Source organism: Equus przewalskii, chromosome 24 (genome assembly GCF_037783145.1).
Source record: "Equus przewalskii isolate Varuska chromosome 24, EquPr2, whole genome shotgun sequence".
Lineage (NCBI taxonomy): Eukaryota > Metazoa > Chordata > Mammalia > Perissodactyla > Equidae > Equus > Equus przewalskii.
The window spans coordinates 4,684,072-4,706,699 of NC_091854.1; the positions used below are offsets into that span (position 1 = coordinate 4,684,072).

At 38.1% G+C, this 22,628-nt stretch overlaps 1 long non-coding RNA gene across 1 annotated transcript; it reads left to right on the forward strand.

Moving 5' to 3' along the window:
- Positions 1-2,373: 2,373 nt before the first annotated feature.
- Positions 2,374-12,375, forward strand: LOC139079072 (uncharacterized). The gene is made up of 2 exons (XR_011532347.1): positions 2,374-2,442; positions 5,597-12,375. It is a non-coding gene; the product is annotated as an uncharacterized lncRNA (long non-coding RNA).
- Positions 12,376-22,628: the final 10,253 nt, after the last annotated feature.

A 22,628-nucleotide genomic window follows, 5' to 3' on the forward strand; every position in this document is an offset into this window, starting at 1 on the left:
TGAGAGTCATTAACCCCATAACCTTATTGTAAGAATTATGTAAAATGATATATATAAAGAATTTAACATTGCTGCTGGCACACAACAAGTGTTCAATGGCTTTAGCCATTATTATGATTACTATTAGTCATTATTATTATCATTATTTAATGTATCAGATTCCTCATCTCATGAGAGCTACTGACACATTTGCTGTCCCATCTTCTCAGAGAAATTTCATGGGTTTAGTGTTAGTAGATGTCAACTCCCAATTCCTGTACAGCAGAATGGCCAATCCTCCCGTCTGTGAGGAAGCCGCACACTGTCAGAGCATCTACCTCAAGTATATCTTCGGAAAGGGAGCATCACTTGCCTGGCTCTTCAAAGGCCAACCCCTGTGGCAGTCTCAAGCCCACCAGGGCAGTGTTGAGGGAATAGGAAGAAAGAGAATCAAAAAAGAAGACTCTCTTCTCTCAAAGTCCCCAACACCATTTCTTTAATACCTTTTCAGTTTATGAGATTTGACAAGGAAATAAAGGCATTGCTCCAGGCCATTCCAATCTCACAATGTAAGTATTCTTTTAAAATTGCTACATCTAGGAGAGCCTTTATATCCGTGTCATTACTGAAGGAAAACTGTGAGGATACAGGGAAGAGTGTGGCGAAATCTTATTAAAACATTCACACACACAAAAATCTCCTACCTCTCCATTTGAAAGGCATCTCTTTCTACTTACTTTATATCACTTATCAAAAATGCCATGAGAAGTTGAATGATTACTATCCTTCCAAATGTTCTGAAAAAGTCTGGTACATTAAAGGGAAGGAAAATAGAGCACCTTGCCAGTTGTAGTGTTATAGTCATGAAATACGTATTGAAATATGAGTGTATGATAAAGGCATGAGGGTCCGTAGATGAGAGAATAGAAGATGAAGGTGTGGATTTGATTTAGAATAATATCTGAAGCCAAGAATGGGAATAGTCTTTGCAACTAGATCTCACTGAAACTTTACTGAACATTTTATGCTAGCTGACAGAAAAGAATTATACGTGTATGAGCATGTGCGCATGTGTGTACATACATATATATATATATATATATATATATAAAATCTTCAAGCTCTTTAAGCAAAATGACAATTTAAATATATGCAAATATAAACATCTTTAGAGATCAAACAGGAAAATTATATTAGATGAAAATAATATCAGGGTAGGGGGTGGGAAGTCAGCAGAAACAAAACTATTTAGAAAGGAATGATTATATTTATGATCTTATCAGCAATGATGAAGTAATGTCTTTGCAGTTCTGGAGGAAAATGTTGTTGAATTGACATTTCATTCTCATTCAACTATCAATTAAAGGGGTGGGTGAAAATAATTTTTTTCAGCTAGTCAAGAAATAAGAGAGTCTTCTCTCCATGTACATATTCTAAAATATTAACTGAAGATAGGCTCTAGCAAAATGAAAAGAAAGAGAAAACCATAGGGACAAAATGCAAAGTAAAAAGAAAACAAACAGTCAGAACAAATCCAGAAGAATGTCAAAACAATTCTAGGAGAGCTGCACAGCGCCCCTAGAACACAACCGACACGATTGGGAGTGGAAGGCAGTGATCTGTGACCATGAGCTCCTCATGAAGAATATAAAGGATTCCATTCAGCAGATGTTTGTTTAAAAAGCTGCAAGATCTGGGGCTGGCCCAGTGGCATAGCGGTTAAGTTCGTGTGCTCTGCTTCAGCGGCCTGGGGTTCACCGGTTGGGATCCCAGGCATAGACCTAGGCACTGCTTATCAAGCTATGTGGAGGCGGCATCCCACATATAAAATAGAGGAAGATGGGCACGGATGTTATTTCAGGGCCAATCTTCCTCAGCAAAAAGAGGAGGATTGGCTGGGGATATTAGCTCAGAGCTAATCTTTCTCAAAAAAAAAAAGCTTCAAGATCTTAGCAATAACTTGAAAAAGGCATGTGCTTCTTTGGCCAACAAAAGAAGACAATTAGAAATTCCAGAGAAAATGAAAACAAAAATTTGAGCAAAAATTTTCCAAATATGAAACAAATGGAAAGGTAACATGAATTGAAAAATTAACTGGCAAAGAAAATGACCTTTTCTTCACTTTGATGCTTCAAGAGAAAAAACTTCTTTAAGGAACAAACTCCTGTAAGTGGCTCCAGCTTGACAACAGTGGCATTTCCTCTTCTAGGGGTCCTAACTTACTCGGACAAAAATGAACAATCACAAATTCACAAATATTGTTTACAAGTTTTCCATTTTTGCAATCAACCTCTAGACAACGAAGACTGAAGGGTAGGAATACAGAACAGAAAGTGTGACACATAGCTGGAGCAGTCTGCAAGTGGGCAAGGAGAGGAAAGAGGAAGGTGATGCGTGAGAACTAACTTCCTCATTTTGCGTAACGGAAAGCAAGAAATATGTCTAATGTTTATGAACAGATAGGTAAGTAAGTATATTTTAAAATCTTAGTAGAACTGTTAGTTAATAGTAACTGTAAGTTAATACTTAGAAGAACTAGTAAAATAACTTAGAACGTAAAACGCATGTGCCAAGAGGCAGTTTGCGCTAGACCAACGGGTTTCCTGGGATGCAGAGAAAGTCTCAGACAAACCTGGGCAAGTTGGTCCCCCTAGAAGTATAAGCAATTTCTCAGATTTAACAGCAAGGAGCTAGAAATAGAAAAAAATATGAATCAAGAAATAGAGGCATCTACCGGATGAACCAATACATGAATGGGCCTTGAGGGCATTATGCTAAGTGAAGTAAGTCAGAGAAAGATAAATACTGTATGATCTTACCTATATGTGAAATCTAAAAATAAAACAAATTCATACAGACAACAGATTAGCAGTTGCCAGAGATGTGAGGTCAGGCGTAGACAAAATGGGTGAAGGTGGTCAAAGGTACAAATTTCCAGTTATAAGATAAATAAATCCTGGGGATGTAATGTACAGGATCGTGACTATAGTTAACAATATTGTGTTATATATTTGAAAGTTTCTGAGAGAGTAGGTCTTAAAAGTTCTCATCACAAGAAAAAAAGATTTGTAACTATGTGTGGTAATGGATGTTAACTAAACTTTCTGTGCAATCATTTCACAACAGATACATATATCAAATAATTATGTTGTATACTTAAAACTAATATGTTATATGTCAATTATGTCTCAATTACAACAAATAAAATTTAAAAAAGAAACAGAGGTATCAGCATATTATTTGTGTACAGTGATATTAATAGCAGCAGTTAGCATATTGCTCTTGGAAGTCATACAGACCTGGGATTGTAGACTCGTCTCTACCAGTTATTAGCTCCTTGATGTTGAGCAAGTTACTAAACTCTCATAATAGTGTCTACCTCATTAGGTCTTTGTGAAGATGATGCAAAATAATGCACGTAAAGTGATTATCCAGAACTTGATGCGTAAGTCCTCAAAAACTGTGTATTATTATTATGGTCATTACTGTTATTCTTTATGGAACCCATTCACTGCATGTGAAAAAACTACTTTGCAAAAAGCATACTAAGTTGTTCAATTAGTTGTTCAACCCTTGATTATCTATGAAATGAATGTTAGGGCTTTAAACAACAGGCTTACACATTAAAAATGTTCAAAGGTAGTTACCTCTGGGATTTGGGGAGGGAGAGAGGGTCGAAAGGTAAGCAGTATTTTCAATGACAGAGTTGCATGGTACTTCAGTTTAACTCATGTAAAATCAACTATATCTGAGACAAAAAGAGAAAGAGAGATTTAATGCTGACAATTCTACTAGCCATCTCTCGATGATCCTTTGCTTCTGGCAGTAGATGCAGTCATGCCCGAAATAACCAATTACTTGAGGGAAATGTGGAAAACACGTGTGCATGTTTTTAAGTTTTTCTCTGTGACTATAACTTAAAATATTTCTGTAATCAGATAAATAAGTGGTATGACTTTGTCAACATTCTTGGAGAAGAATGGAAGGTCATAGAAAAATGTTGACTGAGGAAGAGTTAGTGTTCCATATGTTCACTTTACAATCTTAAATATTAAGTCCTAAGAATAATTCATATAAAACCAATTTTTGTTCTGTATGCTGGCCTTATAACTTAAGCTCCTATAAGATATAACTCTAATTGAAAACTATTTTCCACCATGTGCATTTAATAGGATTAAGTTTTTATAATGAAAAATAAAATGATGCTTAAGATAACTAATAATGTAAGGAAATGTTTATAATAAATGCTAAATAAAAAGAAAGATATAAATTTTTATGTGCACAATGACTACAAGGAAATAAAAAGAGTAGATGGATAAAATGACTTAAAAAAGAAATATACCAAATGCTCACATTGGCTAGGGTTATGTTAAGATTATGAGGTATAGGTGATTTTATTTTATTTACTTCAGTTTGTAAAATTTGAAAATTTGTAGTTTTAGAAACCTATGGAGAAGGAGATACGAAACATTAATAACACAATGTACACAGGTGCTCTAACCAAAATCCATCTTTAGAAATTATTCAGATCTGAGAATTATGCAATAATCACAAATTTTAATGACTCATCTTCTCTTCAAGAGCTCCGAGTTAAATTGCTTCACTGCATCACCCAGTCTATCCACATCAAAGTAGAAAATAACAATAGCTTATGCAAGGCTATCTGTATTTGACTTTGAAATATTTCCAAAAACCATTTCAGGCAGATGTGCACTTAGCCGCATTAAGTTCCTCCCCCAACCCCACTCTAAGCTGGCCGAATGCCTTTCCTACCTGATTGACCAGGTTAAATCAGATCACACCATTATCTCAAAGCCATGGCTACACCAATGTTCCATAGTGGATCCAAACAGCAGAAGTTGGGCTCCTCAGCTAGACTTTGGAAGGTAGTCAACACACGCTTGGGTTTGCATCCAGGCTATATCTTGATTACCACAAAAAGACCTATTATTGTGGGAATTAGTACATAAAACACATCAAATCTTATCCCAGAAACAAAACAACTGCAGACATTGCAAAGCCTATTAAATATAAGGATCCTGTAAATTTAGCACATTTTGCTTTTTTTATCACGTTTCATAAATAGTTTGATTCATCATAGATTCTTTCATGCATTCAATAAACATTAATAATAAGAGCTAATATATATTGAGTCCCTCATATTTGCTAGGCAATGAGCTAAAAATTTAACATTTAATCATTATCTTGCTGATAAAAGAATCTGAAGCTTGTAACGGTTAATTAACTTGCCAAGAAACCATTGAGAAATAGTGGACCCAGGACTTGAACACTTATTTGCCAGTAAAGCCCAAGCTCTTAACTATGCTGTAAGGCTTTGCATTTTATTGAGGACTTACTGCTAAGTGCCTGGCATTTCCAGGTGCTAGGAAACACAAAGATGAATCAGGACCTGGCCATTCAGGAGATAATAAAAAACCATATATTCCTCTCCTTTAGAAGTTTATAAGTATCTAAGGTTATTCAATAATATCCCTTTCTACTTAATCCTCAAGGTTTCAGCAGCACAAGACAATTACTTAAATGTAAGGTGGGCTATTTAAGTCATCTAATTGTCAAGGTAGACGTTGACTTGATTATTAACACCTTTTCCTTGTAGATACCATCAATTCTAGAATCTCCAAATGGCTGCTCATGTGTGACTAAGTTCAACAAGGTGGCCCTTCTTCCTGTGATATCCTCTCTGGTGAATACCAGGGCCTGGAAGATGAAGGATGCAGCCTTGAGCAACAGGAAGGATGCAGTCTTGAGCAACATGTAAGATGTATCCCCTTCCGCCCAGGGCTCTGGTACTTGGCACTCAGCTACTGAGTTGCCTCTGGCCCAAGAACCATATAGAAAATCACTGAGGAAGCCAGGACAGAATGTCCTGCCATGGGCAAACAATCACAGCAACGCTCACAGATTCTGCCTAGATAAATATTCTGCCTCACCACTTGCCCACATCCACTGCTGCGCCACTCCAAACTCTTCTCCACATAATAGCCAGAATGATACTTTTAAATGAGTATGGATGTAACTTTGGAACTCGCCTGCCGAAGATCTTCAGAGGCTTTCTATTTCTTCTGTGGATTAAATTTGCAAGATTTTGTTGCAAAGACAACAAAAGCTCAAAAAGCTCAGGACTCGTTCAGTGAGAGGTTACAAGGGACATCACCCAGCCTGTGGCTCCCTCTCCAGCCTTATCTCAGGTGCTCTTCTCCCTGCTCACCACATTCCGGTGATAATGGCCTCTTTCCCTTCTCTCTTGCAGAGCTTCTGTGCATGCTGTTCCTGAATTCATTTTGCCCACCCACTATCCCTAAATTCCTAGGTTTTTCTTGGGGAAGCTTTTACTGCCTCCACATATCAAGTTAAATTGCATAAAATGTTCTCTTGGAATGAAGAAATGTCACTAATGTTTCTACAAAAATCTAAAATCTGCAGCCTCTCAAAGCACTCTACATCTCCTTCAAAGCTTTTATCTCCACTGACTGGAATTCAGTCATCATTTGTTTGTGAATTACTTTAATGTTTGTCTCCTGTGATCCATTTTAATTTGGTGAGAACAGACAGCATATATCTTGTTCATTATTGAATCCCCAGGACCAGGCACATAGTCAGTGCTCAAAAAATTATTTGTTAAATTAATGAACAAAACACAAAGGGACAGTCTTTCTGTGCCCCGTTACCACGAGCCAGCAGTGATCTCACCTGATCACCTGAAAAGGCAGTCTTTCTCTTACAAGCCCGTCACTTCTTGCAGCTTTCTGGGCTCCAATGGGCTATTTCATCCTAAAAACACTGACTTTGAAATATCTGAAGCTTGATGATACAGAAGTTTCCCCAAAACTAGGGAGACAGGCAGCTTCCTTCCCTCTGTAATAGGACATCACTTGTGAAAGTCTACATGCTTCTTTAGAATCATTCATTCTGTTCATTCAAAAGAAACTGAGAGCCCCCTATATGTCTGGCACTGGTGAGAGCTCTGAGCATTCACACATGAAAGGCAGTCCTGTCCAAGAACATCCTGTTAAATAGGAAAGATGGGAAAACTAAATGCAAAGGGTTACTGGATCCAATTCCAAGGGGAATGTGTAGAGGCTTCCCCACATCAATAGGCAGTTCTCAGATGCCCAGCAAGGTGTCTGAGAATTCAGCTCAATTTTGACACTATTTATCTGGAGATAGAATCAGCTTCCACAGGTAAAGGGCTCTGGCCCACAAGACCACCCTCCACTTCAGCCACCAATCCCAAGCCCAGGTTGTTACCTGTGCTTCTGACCCATGAGTTACAACCTGGAGGTTCCAACAACTCCCTCCAACTCGGGATGCCAATTGCAAGGCCAGGTTATTACTTGTCCTTCTGACCCACTAGCTGTAAAATAGAGGTTCCCACGACCCCCTCCTGGAGTTGGATTAATTTGCTAGAGTCTCTCACAAGAACTCAGGAATACCTGTTTACTCACTGGATTACCGATTTATTGCAAAGGATATTAAAGAATATGAATCAAGAGCCAGATGAAGAGATACATAGCATATCACACATAGCATATGAAGAAGTCCTGATCAAAGGAGCTTCTGTCTTCGTGGAGCTTGGGGCCTGGCATGGTGGCACATGGCATGGAAGTTTTCTGGTTCCCCAATGTAGAAGCACTCCGAAAAAGGTCTGACAAGCTGTCCTTTTGGCTTTTTACAGAGGCTTCATTACATAGTCATGATTGACCAAGTCACTGGCCATTGGCAATTGATTCCACCTCAGACCCCCACCCACACCCTCGGCCTCCCTATTGGGACTGAAAGTTCCCATCCTCTGATCACATGGCTGGTTCTCCTGGCATCCAGCCCCCACCTTGGGTGGGGTCCAAAAGTCACCTTCATTACCATAAACAAGACGCCCATTTCACCTTTATGGCCCCGAAGCTTCAGGAATTGAAGATAAGAAACTAAATATTATAAGAAAAGATGTTCCCATTGCTGTTATCCAAAGGTTTTGGGAGCTGTGATCTAGGAACCATAGATGAAGACCAAATACATATATATCTTATAAATCACAATATCACACCAAGCCAATGATAGTCACACAATGTGGCAATTCTGAGAGGGGATCTCAGAAGAGGGACACCTAGACCACCAGGAAAGATAGAAGAAAAGGTTACCAGGAACTGCTTCTAAGAAGAAGTGGGGCTCAAGAGAAGACTGCCAGGAGAAGGCACGGGAAAAGCCATCCAAACAATGGGACCTATTTGTGAAACAGCCAGGAGGAGAGGGGAGAAAATGCAGGTCCCCAAAATGCCAGAAGTTTGAAATTGAGTGTTAAGTGATAGACAGAGCTGGGCAGGGCACACAGCGTGGAGGACATTTAGAATCCTATCCTGAAGACAATGGGGTCTGTGAAGGCTTTTAAGCCTAGAAGTGAGGGTGAGGGAATCAGATTTGCATCTTTGAAAGAGCTCATCAAAACAGTGTCAAGGATGGGGGAAGGGAAGTTGCAAATAGACAAAGGTCCTGAAAGGATTTCACAAAATATTTTTGCATATTTTGAGATGGGAGTTGAAATGAAAAAAGTAATAATTTATGTGTGTTGAAAAATGGTTGTACTATCCTAATATTTGAGCAAATGTTTACATACATCATTTCCCTTGAGGTAATTTAGGAAATGAGGATAATGGCTCTGCAAAACCTGAAGACTGCTGGTGACTCATTATCCAATTAATTGATATGAATAAATTGGGTAAATCAAGCTAAATGAGAGTCAGTCACTGCACACAAGTAGAGAGAGAGCTGAGTCAGCGTTTACTGGATTTTTGGTTTGGATTTTTTTTTTCAAGATAATAAAAGAAGAGACCGTGCACCCCGTTGAGAAGCACTAGACTGGGCACTTCCACTCAGCCCCTGACTCTCAGCGACAGGGCTTGCGGACGGTGCAGGTGATGAGGACCTCAGCAGTAGAGGTGGTCAGGCTGGGCCATGGGAGCCTCTGCCGTACCCTGACCCACCCAGTGCTGTATAATTTTTACAACTTTGCAGGTTTCTTACAAATCAATTTATAATCCATACCATTAGACAGAAGCACACCCACAAATCTTTTCAGACTAGGCTCTTCTCTCCCTGTATCTTCTTGAAGCTGCTATAGAACAATGCTCTTGAGATGCTTAGAAGTCCTATTGTTTAATGGAGAAGGTATGCAAGGCAGATATACTTATGATCCTTGGAAGACATTTTGTCTAGTTGAAAGGGTCTTTGATGTGCTGACCTAACTGTTTCAGAGGTTCTGAAGCCATATTCTTGGCTTTATTTTCTCCTGCTAATACCCTGAAATTGATCTTTGCCATAGGCTATGTGGGGGACGGGAATTGGCCACCCCAAGATATGTCTCTTTGGCATGAGGATTATTTTAGGCTGGTTACTTTTAATAAACTGCAGCCAGGAAAGGAGGCTCTGAGGGGTAGAATTTACTTACCCTTTGTTAAGAGACATTTACATTGTAAAGGAAATCTCCATCTGTAAAGGTGTCTCCCTCTCTGTACCAGGAAGAATTGGCAGATGAACTTTGACCTTATCTCTAGAAACTCTTAATCAATGCTAAAGGCAAGGATTTAAATCTGTATTTGTTTACTGTACTTGTGTGGTAATCTCCCATGATCGACTCCCCCTCCACCTCCAACATCCTCCTTTGTCATCAGCTGAAGATGATATTTAAGGTGGTGGCTTCAGCAATTTTGGCAAGTTGCTCAGTTTGCCTGACCCTCTCCCATGTATACATGTTGTAAAGCTTTGTTTAATTTTCTCCTGTTATTCTGTCTCATGTGAATATAATTCTTTCTCCGGCCAGAAGAACCCAGAGAGGGTAGAGTAAATGTCTTCCTCCCCTACAGCTATTTCTTACTTTGAGAACCATGTGCTAGATTTAAAGAACATTTGGAGCCTCTACATTTCCTCTAAATCTTGCTTCAAAATGGAATAGTTCATTCATCTCTCTCCTCTCACACTTTATTACAAGCAGCTGGAAGAGGCCACACAGTGCCTTCAGTACCATATGGAACTCTCCTCCTCATGCCATGGAATTTGTCAAGTACATTTCTTACTTTCCATGTTACTGCAGGTGACAACTGCTGCCAATACCTTCATACCTTCATGCCCTCACTGGCAACCTCCCTAAGTACTGTCAGGCTTCTGCCTGCCACTCACTCACAAAATCAATGCCACATATTTTAGGATTTATTATAGCAGAATCCTTCTTCCAGGACCCAAATTCTACTTCAGTTATCTGTTGCTATTTAATAAACCACTGCAAAACTTATTGACACAAAACCACATCCATTTATGTCAACTGGCCCCACCTCCCATCCCCTCATTGTCTTGATCCAGGTAGGGGTGGATGCTCAGCTCTGGGCAAGGCTTGGAGGAGGAGTCCTGACTATCCCACTTCATGTGCACTGCTGCCTTCAGTCTCCTTGATCCCAGAGGGGGGTGGAGGTTCAGCTCCCCACTGGGACCCACTGACCCTGGGGGGAGAGTGAGTAACCAGAGTGCCTGTTCAGTCTCATTGCCTCCAGGTGGGTGCAGAGGTTTAGGGCCCCACTGGGCCCCAGTAACACCACGGGTGGAAGTGGAGCACTAATTAGACTGGCCCCAGTTCACACCTCCTTGTTTAGTCTCATGAATGCCAGGACTCAGTGGAGGCTCGGCTCCTTGCAGGGTCCTGCTGACAATGACAGTAGATGGTGAAGCCTAATAGTGACTAGCCCAGCCTGCCTTGCACCTTTGCTTATGTCTCACTTCTTGGGGGGAGTGGACTCTCGGCTCCACTGGCACTGCCTGGAGGGGAAATCAGAGCGCTGCCTGCTTCTGCCAGACAGAGGATGGAGATCAGCTCCCTACTCAGTCCCTCTGACACTACCCTGGCAGGGAAATTGGAACACCACTACCCACTTCCACCAGGAAAGGGATAGATTAGCTTCCCCTAGGTCTGCTGACATCCTCAGCAGGGGAATCTGAATTTCACCACTTGCATCCTCAGGGTGGGAAGGCAGCATGGAAGACCAGCTCTCTACTCAGTCCTACTGAAACTGTAGTGGAAGAATGTGACATTTTTTGTGTTTCTCTGGTGTAGGACAGGTATTGCCAAAAAGCTTTTTGTTGTTAGGCTACCCTTTTCCCAGTGCTCTGGCTAGGGGCAGCAGGCTTTTCTTTGAGTTGTTTTGTCTGTGCCTGTTGGTGATTCTGGGATGGAGGTTTTTGGAAATTCCTGTATGAGATATATGGGAGCAATAAGGAAACCTAGGTGACCAGTCGCCATGTCATTTCTCAAGTTGAGATGTCTCTAGACAGTCCACCTTCTGCTTTCCGTCTTCCAGAGACTTCCTACATTTGTTTGTTTTGTAATGTCCTTGGTTTTCTAGTTGTAAGGAGAACCTGGGACAAATGGGGCTACTCCATCCTTGCCAGAAATGGAAAAGCCCAGGGGTATTTTTGCCTATACAGGAAAAGGTGAGCAAGTATCAACTAGCTTGATAGGAACAATGTGGTGATCATTTCAAAATATATATGAATATTGAAACATTACATTGTATACCTGAAACTAATATAATGTTCTATGTCAATCATATCTCAATAAAAAAATTAAAAATTCAAAAAAGAAATAAAGAAGGCAGAACACAGATCAATAACAATAAAAAAGGTAGCCTCAAGTGACACCAAAAAGTAAAACAAATGGGGTTGATACCACAAGGAAGAGAAGAGGGAATGATTACTTTGTTACTTTATTTATGGTCTTGAAGTCTTGAATGCACTTATAGCCTTTCCTCTTAAGTTTATCACTAGGACTGGTATTAAGTGAGGTGAATCCTTTCTCTAGTAGTCTTTCAACTACTGATTTTAGTCTTACTTAATTTCTTCTTTTAAACTATTGTGCACGCTTAGATAGAGATTTGTATGAATCATTCTGAACCTCGATGACATTGGTGCTGATAATCTTGCCAACACAAGCAGAATTTTTTTTTTTTTTCACCACAAGGAGTCCTATATCTTGAGAAGATTTTCAATTCAAACTTCATTTAAAACAAAAAAATACCAATATATCAATCTCTAAATTGTCTATTATTATCTATTATCTAATTATAAGTAGGATAGTCCTCAGAATTTCAAGAAAGAAGCCAACAATAGTACATTTAGTCTAAAAATTCCATTTGCCCACTAGACCACTCCTTATTAACTTCACAGTTGTGATGTCACAGAGGAAGAAAACAATGTTATTCAATTAAAAGTTGAGGGTGAAGATTATAGACTAAAATAAAGGAATGTCTGTCTAGAGATTATTAGCTTCTTGACTCTAAGAGAAACATAGTGTAATGGTGGCAGAGCTTGTGTTATCAATAAACAATTTGGCAGACTGTTCTTTAATGTTTGCAGAAATTTCTCTATGTGAATGTGAGGGTAAAAACGGAAAAATGGACACTGAATTTCGCTTTGGAAGTATTGGCCCTGTCTACCCACTTTCATTCTTTCTTTCAGTTTCTTGACTATCACAGTTCAATCAATTTTTCATTGTTCTGCTTACATTGTCTACAGGTGTCTATATCAATAAGTTCCTTACCCTAGTTCTTGTGATTGCAGTGAAAACATCCAATCTGTCTGTAAGATCACCAATTTATTCTAGATCTTATTCTGATTTTGTTTTAAGGCTATTTCAAGATGTATAGTGACTAGCTGGAGACCCAGTCACAGAGCTATTTCCCATTCCTGTTTTTGCTTTCATGTTAAATCCCTTGGCTCTGGCTTAAGGCTGTTCAGAGAAAGCAAAGAGTTAGGGGTCACATGTGCTTCAGGATCTATTCCTGAATTCTGTCTAAAGGTGTTAAAGAACCTATTCCCCAAGTCACCCATAGACTAAGCCTTTCTTTGCTTGTGGAGCAAGATTATAGGGCAATCTATTTTCAAAGAACAGACTTTGAGGATGGCCTCTTACAGCTCTTGCTCAACATCTACAGCTTTTCTAACCTCTCTAATCTCTGATATTAGGTCAGCCTCAGAATATTTCCACTCTGACTTTTCCACCCAAGTTTTTGCATTTGAGATTCAATAACAATTCATAACAAATGAACCAATTGATATAAATCTGGGATTTCCAAATTATCGGATCGTAAAACAACTCTATATTCCTTTGTAAATTTGTCTCTATTATGTGTGTAGGTTTTTGAGAGTGGTTAACAATGGCTCTCAATTCAAAGACCAGGGTTTAAAATCAACCACAACAAGGGGGCAGGTCCCGTGGCTGAGTGGTTAAGTTCACGTGCTCCCCTGCGGTGGCCCAGTGTTTCACCAGTTCGAATCCTGGGCGCGGACATGGCACCGCTCATCAGGCCATGCTGAGGCGGCATCCCACATGCCACAACTAGAAGGACCCACAACTAAAAATACACAACTACGTACTGGGGGCTTTGGGAGAAAAAGGAAAAATAAAATCTTTTAAAATCAACCACAACAAAACATAATCTATTCTGAAGTGGGTTTAAATTTAAGAAACATTTGAAATTTAGGAGTTTCCTGTTGGCCAGAAGGGAAAGGAGCTGAGTCAGGAAGAAGGCTAGGAGCAAGGGGAATGTAGGAGCTTAGGAAGAAGGAGGAAGAATGAAGGAATATATTCAGACTGCAGATCAGGAGAATCTAAGAGAAATGGTTTCATGAGTTTTACTTTTTTCATTTTCCTTGGCTAAGGAATCTTTTGAAAGTATTAATTTTGTAAACTAGATTTCTTTTGGAAGTTTTCTTATGCTAATAAAAAATGCAGACCATTTCCTTTCTAAATTGCCTCTCAAATGAATAATTTCTTTCAAATTGAAAGTTCACCAGAATAACCCCTGTAACTCTAAATTATCCTTGGTGTAATTATGCCGCTTAAATGGATAAATAAATGAATTATAGTGAAAATACATTTTGGAAACAAAATTCCCAATGTTCTGCTGAAATCCAGAAGCTCAAAGACCTTGACTTGGAATAGCATTCTCCCCTGAGGTCTCTCTGACTGCAGTGGGGCATGAACTTAGACTGAGACATCATCACGAAAGCAATGATCTTCTGAAGACCTTGCTTGTGTGCTTTGTGTCTTAGGCCCCTGTATTAGTCAGCTCAGGCCACCATAATAAAATACTGTAGGCTGAATGACTTAAACAACAGAAATTTGTTTTCTCCCAATACTGGAGGCAAGGAAGTCCACAATCAAGGTGCCAGCTGATTTGGTTTCTGGTGAGAGCTCTCTTCTTGGCTTTCAGATGGCTACCTTCTCACTGTGTCTTCACATGGCAGAGAGAGAGACTAACTCTTCTGTCTCTTCTTATAAGGACACTAATCCTATTAGACCAGGGTTCCATCTTTATGACCTCATTTAACCTTAACTACCTTCATAAAGGCTGTATCGCCAAATACCGTCACATTGGAGGTTAGGACTTCAATATATGAATTTGGGGGAAACAAAAACATTCAGTCCATATTGAAGCCCCCAACCTAATCATTGGTCATCTCAAATGCAGTTGGAAGGTTTGGAGTAGAGAACTTTCCTTGAACCAGACTCTCATGGGTAAACGAGACAAGACAGAGGAAAGATCTCATAATACTTTAACAAGTAATCCAAGATAAAGTTTGACCTATAAGGAGCCTGTGTGAGAAGACTGTCTGAACTCCTCAAGAGGTGGAGGTATCAGACCTACATCCATCCTCCTCCTTTGATCATCTTCTTACTTTCAACAAAAATGTTGAGAACAGACAGTAGTAATTTTAGTCAAAAGTTGGCTTTCCTCCAAGAAAAAGACTTTTCAAATCTAATCAGATAATCAAAGGATTCTTAAACAAGGATTTCTTCTTCCTCAAGACACTTGGGAGCTGATCATAAAGAAATCACAACTTTGGCCCACCGAGGAAACTGTTATCCATCACAGTCAGAGAGACCCCAGATGGGAAACTCAAGGAGTCTCCTAGGAGTATGCAATTCCAATTCCAGAGTCTTGAGACACCATAATTTGGTAGATTCTCAAGGATTTTCTACTGTTGAATCCCCAAAAGACCGCCAGAAAAACTCGTTGATCAAGTGAAGCTAAATTTGCTCAATGTAACACAGTAAAGAAGACCACCACCTTGGTAGAGGCTAAGTAGTGTCTGGGCTGGGAAGGATGATGTCTGAAAAGGTTATTTATAAGGTGTATATGGTTTATAGGACGATTTTAAGAGAAGTCTTGCAAGGAGGCATATTAATCAGGATTCTGCAGATTTTCTGATATAATAGACTTGGATTGGTGGGCACAGTGAGGTAGGAGTTTTAAAACAGGGTTTGATGAGTAAGCTGTTAGTCTTGATGTTATCTCTTCCAGTTGGTTCAAGTCTTACCTTCTAGGAGCAAGTATTTCCTGGAGCAAATAGCTAAACATGTTTGCCTGACCCCAGTATTGTTTGGTATGGAAATAGGAAAGTAAACTTGGTTAAAGAATTGTTTAGCACGGGGACATGAAGCAAGGTAGGTGTGGTCTGAGGATTCACTGGTGTAGAGAAAAGTTCTGGAATACTGACATCTGAAGATTCTTTCTTAATAAATGTCTTCGAATTAAATCTAAACAAAATTGCAAACTGTTTCTTTTTACATTTTTATTTTTTAGTGTTAACAAGATGAGTTGCAAACAAAAAAATGTTTAAGCTGTTAAAATAATAATAATAATAATAATAATAACAAAAGTAGCAAAAAAGAAGGTAGGGTCACTCAACCTTAAGAATAGATGATAATGCCAACTCTGTATTTGCCACTTGAAGAGTAGGAAGAGGAAAGTTTGCATTTGACTTACAAAGGAAATAATCCTTTAAATTTAAAGGATGTATATTTAAATACATTTAAAATTTTTGTATCACAAAATTTAAAATGTATATCACAAAAACATTGTTTGATTTGGGAAGCAGATTCCCAAAAACTTATACATGTGGGAGAGAGTGTGTGTATTCGAGCATGTGCCTGTGTGTCCCATCACCCACGAGAAAATGCAGTGTGTCAACACCAGCTTTTCTCTGCAGATGGAGAGTCAGGGTGAGTGTTCATTTTCTCATCAGACAGGTATGGAAGGCACAGGCTACAGGCTGGGCTCTGTGACAAACACTAGTAATACAGAGATGAATGAGGATCCCTGGCCTCAAAGAGCTCAGGGTAGAGGAAGAGGGGGACTCGTGTAAATGGATAATCACAGGGAAACAGAGGAAGTGTAGTGGGAACCCTGAGGAGGGACTGAGTAAGTCTAGACAGAGGAATCAGAGAATACCAACGCTGGGGCTGAGCCTTGAGGGATGAGGAAGAGGGAGTCGAGCAAAGGAGAACAGGGTGTGCCGGCAGCTGTGAGGCCTCCATGTGGCGGGATGTGTGGGGATCAGCACGCCCTCCACTAACATATGCAGGGCCTAAGGCAAGAGCACAGATGGAGGCCCCTAGAGCATATGTCTAAATATTTAAAAATTATAAATCAAGCTTAAAAAGCTGTGAAATAAAAAAATCCAACTCCTACCTTGAAAACATATCTTTAGAAAAATAAAATTGAAATATATACGCAAAACTACGGTTTTATGTAACAAAAAGTTGGCAAAATAGAAAAGGCAGCTAAATTTAATTATTATTGAACATTTCTGGGGAAGGACCAGCAATGTTTTGATGAGCAAAAAGGCACACAATTCATAAATTATTACGTATTTATTTCATGATGTTTTCTTGCTTTCAATTCAGCAAAATCACCATGTTATAAACAAGATTTTAACATATTTGTATTCCAGTAATAACTTAAAGAATTACAAAATTAAGTGCAATTGTTTTCAATGTCTAAAAAAATGAAATATACTTTCATCAAGAGCACAAAGTCAATGCAAAAATCAAAATTATTTAATAAATTTTCCAAATCATTTCTTTTTAAAATATTAAAAATTATCTATTAAAATTGAAAAATAAAATCAAATCATAGTTAGGGAACATCAAATTTTTAATCAAAAGATTTAAATAAAGCTGAAAATTTTATTTGATTTTTAAAAATATTTTAATTAATATACTTAATTCAAATTAAAAGTCTTAATTAAAATTAGTATTTTAATTAAAATTAATTTTAACTTTAAAAATAATTTTGAATGTTAACAATAAATCTTATTAAATATTTTCACAAAGATGAAACTATTCACAATTCTAGTTTCCATGTCTATCTATTTGCCAATGCAAAAAATTGGTAGCATGCCTCACACTTGCTACATCTACACCTACATATAACAAATTTAAGAGTAACGTAAATTGTTTACCATTGCAATATGTTCCTCTACTTCTGAGTACAACTGTAGTGAATACAGCACTATTTCTTGTGAGTGCTTCCAGAATTACAAACTGGAGAGAAGCAGTAAGAAGAATGCTGAGAACTTCTAGGAAACAGCACTTTATTATGGAAGTAGTTTATTGTTTATTTATTATAGCTACATTTGTGCTATCTCCAAGGACTGATCGGAAAACACGTAGGGCCCTCAAAATAGGGATCAAGGATAGGAGTCCCTGGATAACAGGGCAGCTCTAGGAATCAAATTGCTAAATGACAGATAATGGTGACCAGATTGTCAAAGGCCTCATGAGCCGTGCTAGAGAGAGTCACTGACAACTGTCTACTAACAGGGAAGAGAACAAATGTATAACAGCCCTCCCTCACTGTTTTTCCTCCTACAGAAGTAACATCATCTCCTCTCTAGAAGAGGTAGAAATCTAGATGTTGGCTCTAGAAATGATCAAAAATGAATTTTGGAAGTGCTCTGTGGAGTTCTGAACCCTCATGTAAGAGAGAAAGAAGTCAGAGGATATAGCAGTTTACAATTTCTTTTGAGAGTCTTCTGTATTTCCAGGAAGAAATTTATATTTGGGAAAAGAATATACATATTTACAATCACACATATAGATTCACAGTTACGTTTACACATATTGAAAAAGGTTTTCCTCACAAGTGATTTTGTTTCCCTGTTGTCCATAACCTTAGTAAAGTGATACATCTAAACCGAAATTTCACCACAAGACTCCCCAGCTAAAACATTCTTCAAAGGGTCTCTGTCACTTGCAGGAGAAAGCCCAAGGTTCTTACCATGGCATCGGATCTCTCACCATCTCTCAGCTGCATCACTGAGTGGAACCTCCTTGAGGATCTCCCAGCTTCTTCTTGTGCCTTGCTTAACTCAGTCTACCCAAAACAGCCTGAGTGAGAAATGAGATGATGCTGTAGGGGAGGAAGACATTTCCTCTACCCTCTCTGGGTTCATCTGGCCAGAGAACGAATTAAATTCACATCAGACAGAATAGCAGGAGAAAATTAAACAAAGCTTTATAACATGTATACATGGGAGAGGCTCAGGCAAGCTGAGCAACTCCCAAAATGGCTGAAGCCACCACCTTAAATATCATATCCAGCTAAAGACAAAGGAGGATGTTGGGGGTGGGGGAAGTCAGTTACAGGAGGTTACCAGAAACAGGAATAAGATTATTATGCAGATTTAAGTCCTTGCCTTTGGCATTGATTAAGAATTTCTAGAGATAAAGTCATCCCCCTCTTCTTGCTGGTACAGAGAGGGAGGCACCTTTATAGATGGAGATTTCTCTTACAAATGTAAATGTCTCCTGACAAAGAGCAAGCAAGTTCCACTCCTCAGAGCCTCCTTTCCTGTCCCAGTTTATTAAAAGTAACCAGCCCCAAATAATCCTCATGCCAAAGAGACATATCTTGGGGCAGCCAATGCCAGTCCCCCACAATGCCATGACCCTGATTTAAAAGCCTGTTAATACCTTTCTCTTGTGCATGGAACAAAACATAATCTCTCTCCCATGAACTACAAGAGGCTGCAGGATTTGACTCCACCTACATCTCAAGCTTATCATCTGCCACTTTACTTCTAGCTCCCTATGCTGTAGCCTCTTTAGCTTTCTTTCACTTTCAAGAGCATATTAAGTTCCCTCCTACCTCAGGGTTTTTATACTTCCCATCGATTCTACCTGGAAAGTTCTTCTCCTAATCTTCACATGACTGATTCCTAGACAGTCCTTCCCTGGACACCTCACTAAAACTCATTCTCAGTCATTCTCTCTCTAGCACCCTATTTCCTATTTACTTCCTGCCCAACATCTTTCACAATCTGTATTTTGCCCATTGCCTATGTATTGTATAACTGATACATTCCTCTTTAGTGTAGAAAACTTTTCTGATTTGTTCAGTGATATTATCGCCAGCTTTCAGCGCAAAGCTAACACTTGAGAGGTGCTGACTAAACATCCCTTAGTTACCTACCTCTATAGGCTCTTTTACTAACACTGAACACCTTGTATTTTGGGTACCAGTAAGACCAAACATCTCACAGTTTCACCAAACCCTCAAGGGAATAGCTAGAGCTATTTTATGCCTCTATGCCTTTGCTTGAGCCGTTCCATCTACTCAGCTTGTTCTTCCCTCTTTTTTCACCTGGCTAACTTCTACTCATTCTTCAAGCCCCAGCTCAGATATCTCCAGGAGACAGAGCGAAGTATCTCTTGTGCTTCCAGAGAATTCTCTGACTTTGTCACAGTGTTTATCACTCTTTATGAGCATGCGACCTTCATTTAGAAGGCAGGAACCATACCTTATTTATCTTCTATCTCCCTAATTTGAGTACAGTGTTTAGTATACTGCAGATGTTAATAAATGTAGTTACATGGAATTTATTTATTCCACTTCTAACTGGGAAGGTTACACACATGAATTCTGGAATCCCATTGGCCTGCCATCAAATCTCAGCACTGCCACTTACTTACTAATCATCTTGGAAAAGTCACTTGAATTTTAAGCTGAATTTCCTAATCCATAAAATGGAGCTGAAGATGAGGGCAATCCCATAGTTGTTATAAAGATTAAATCACTTAATACATGTGAAATATTTAGAAATGCTTACATGTCTGGTCAACATCCAATAAATGTTACCTGCACCTTTATCTGAAATGTGTTTCTCGTAATCTTTTTCTTCTTTTAGGACAATTGGAACAAATAAAAGAAGTCCTTCCAATATCTCTTCTCATGTGACAGCAATAAACTTTAGTTTATGGCAAATTTGTGATTATCTTGGCACTAGCCTCTTTTCTAATTGGGCACACATACATAAATCGTGACTTTAGCTGCTTGACTGTTGTGTAACTTAAAGAGTATGTATATTGCCAGTCTGTGCCACTTGGCAGCTTAAAAAATTTAATTTAATTTAATTTAAAAAGGGAGAAATGCAGTACATGCGAGATTAGTACTATGTAAATATGCTTAAAACTATCCCCATATGTTTTGTTCAAAATGTTTTACACTGTTCAGTAGAAAAAGAAAACAGATCTGATCATATATCACCTCCCTGCTCAAAATTTTTCTAGAGGTCTCAGAATAGGGGAGAAAAGTTGAAATATCTCAACAGACCCTCAAAAGAAATAAAATGAAAAGGCAATGAAACAATAACTGGAAAACACATAAAAGGATGAATAATCATATAAAAGTCATGCCTATTGGCAATCAAAAAAATCAAATTAAATCTAAAGTATATCTTTTATTTTTCAAATAGCAAGATTTAAAAAAATGAATGTTCAGTGTTAGTAAAAGTGGAAGGACATGCACACTCCTACACAGTACTTCTGGGAGGGCAACTTGGTTCAAGCTCTCAGAAAAGAAAATGGAGATAGATACCAAGGGCCTTTAAAAATTTCACACCCTGTGAACTTAAAATCTCTTTCCCAGAAATAGTATGAAATAATTGAAAGTTTTGGCAAAGTTTTAGTATAGATTTTCATTATGGTATTACTTATAAAAATGAAACATTGGAAATAACCTAACATCCAGCTAAGTTAATTTATGTCACAGTTATACAATGAAATATTATGCAACATATAAAGTATTTTTGAAGCATATGTGGTGACATTAGAAAATGTTAATGTTTTATACAGGTTAAATAAAAGTGTATAAAATGTATATATATAAAAAGTATATAAATGAATGATATTTATGATAATGCCAATTATATAACATACATGTATATATGTGTGTATGTGTTTTGTGTGTGAAAGGAAACATTAAATGTTAGTGATGGATTACATAAAGGTATTAAGGTAAAAAAGCTGACTTGTTTGTGGTTGTTGTTGTTAATGGTTTTCTTCTATATTTATAAAATTTTCTACAGGGCATATGGTATAGTTTCCTAATCAGAAAAATAATCGAATTAAGGTTAATAAGAAAATTTTCATGTTGGCATTAAAAGCTCTCTGCAATTCAACACAAACTACCGTACTGCAACACTAAATTCCAGTTATAACATGGAAGCTATTAGAATAACAGGATTAGGAGACAGATGACTAAGGTTGTTGCTAAGTTCTGCTCTGACTTTGGAGAGAATCACATAGCCACTTTGAGCCTTGGGTTCCTCAGCTGTAAAGGACATTAACAATTTCTGCCTATTCCACAAAAGTTATTGTAATTGCTGAATGAAATAGCACACTATACTTGGTAAGTGTTCAACCAATATCTATTAAGTAAATGGAGTGTTTTAACATGTTAGAGATATGTATAAATATGAGCATTTATTACAACTGTTAACCATAATAATGGTAAATAGATACTAAAAAGTAAGCAAAGATGTGACACAACTATGTGATTTCGTACTTAGGTCACCAAAACCAAAAGCTATGATTTGATCTTCCCATCCTTTTCTGCCCATTCTATAATAAATGATCACTCTTAGTAAACTTAGTGAACAAAAACTTACAATTACTTTTAGGAAACCTAAAAACACCTAACATTCTGTTTTTCAGTAGTAAGGGGAATTTTGGGCATCAAATTTTCTCTGTGTGTATGGAACAAGTAGAATTCAAATTTTCATTTCAATTTGATCCATACCTATTTTCCTGAAGAGCCAAAACCAAATAGTTGCTTCTTAGCATACTTGAATTGGGCCTTTTGGTCATTATTTTCAGTAAGAATATATTGCATTTATTTAGCACCTCTATATGTGTCAAAATATTTTCACTTAAAATCTCTTAATTGATTCTCACAACCACCCAGGGAGGTGCCATTAGCAGTTTTCCTTTAATTCATTGACATCCCCAGTAGTCTACCAGAACCAGCTCTTACCAGCCAGCAAGAGCCAACTGTAAATTCTTTTGGAATTTTACAAGCTAGTTGTAAAGCACAGACAATATTAAAAACTTAGATAAATCATATGTATAACCTAGATATAATTAAATAAATTTTATCAAAATTGTTAGAAATACTCAAAATTCATCACTTCCTAATTATTTTATTACATTTTACTATATATGTTCTCTGGTTTATTTATGCCTGTTGAATCTCTGTAGTGAAAATATTACATAATAGTGTGCTACGAACTCCGCATGCAATGACATCATGTTGGTAGCTTGAAATCAGCTACAATGGGAGTATTTAGACCACTAAAATTGGAAAACACTACAAACCATGGCTTGATTTATTGTTGTGTTGATTGTCTAGACTTAGAAAATGATAGAGAAAATGCTAATAAGGAAGATTAAGCTTAAATGAGTGCCGCATCTATAGCCATTAGGCTGTGAATAGCACAATAAAGTTGAATAAATACTCTTCCAATAT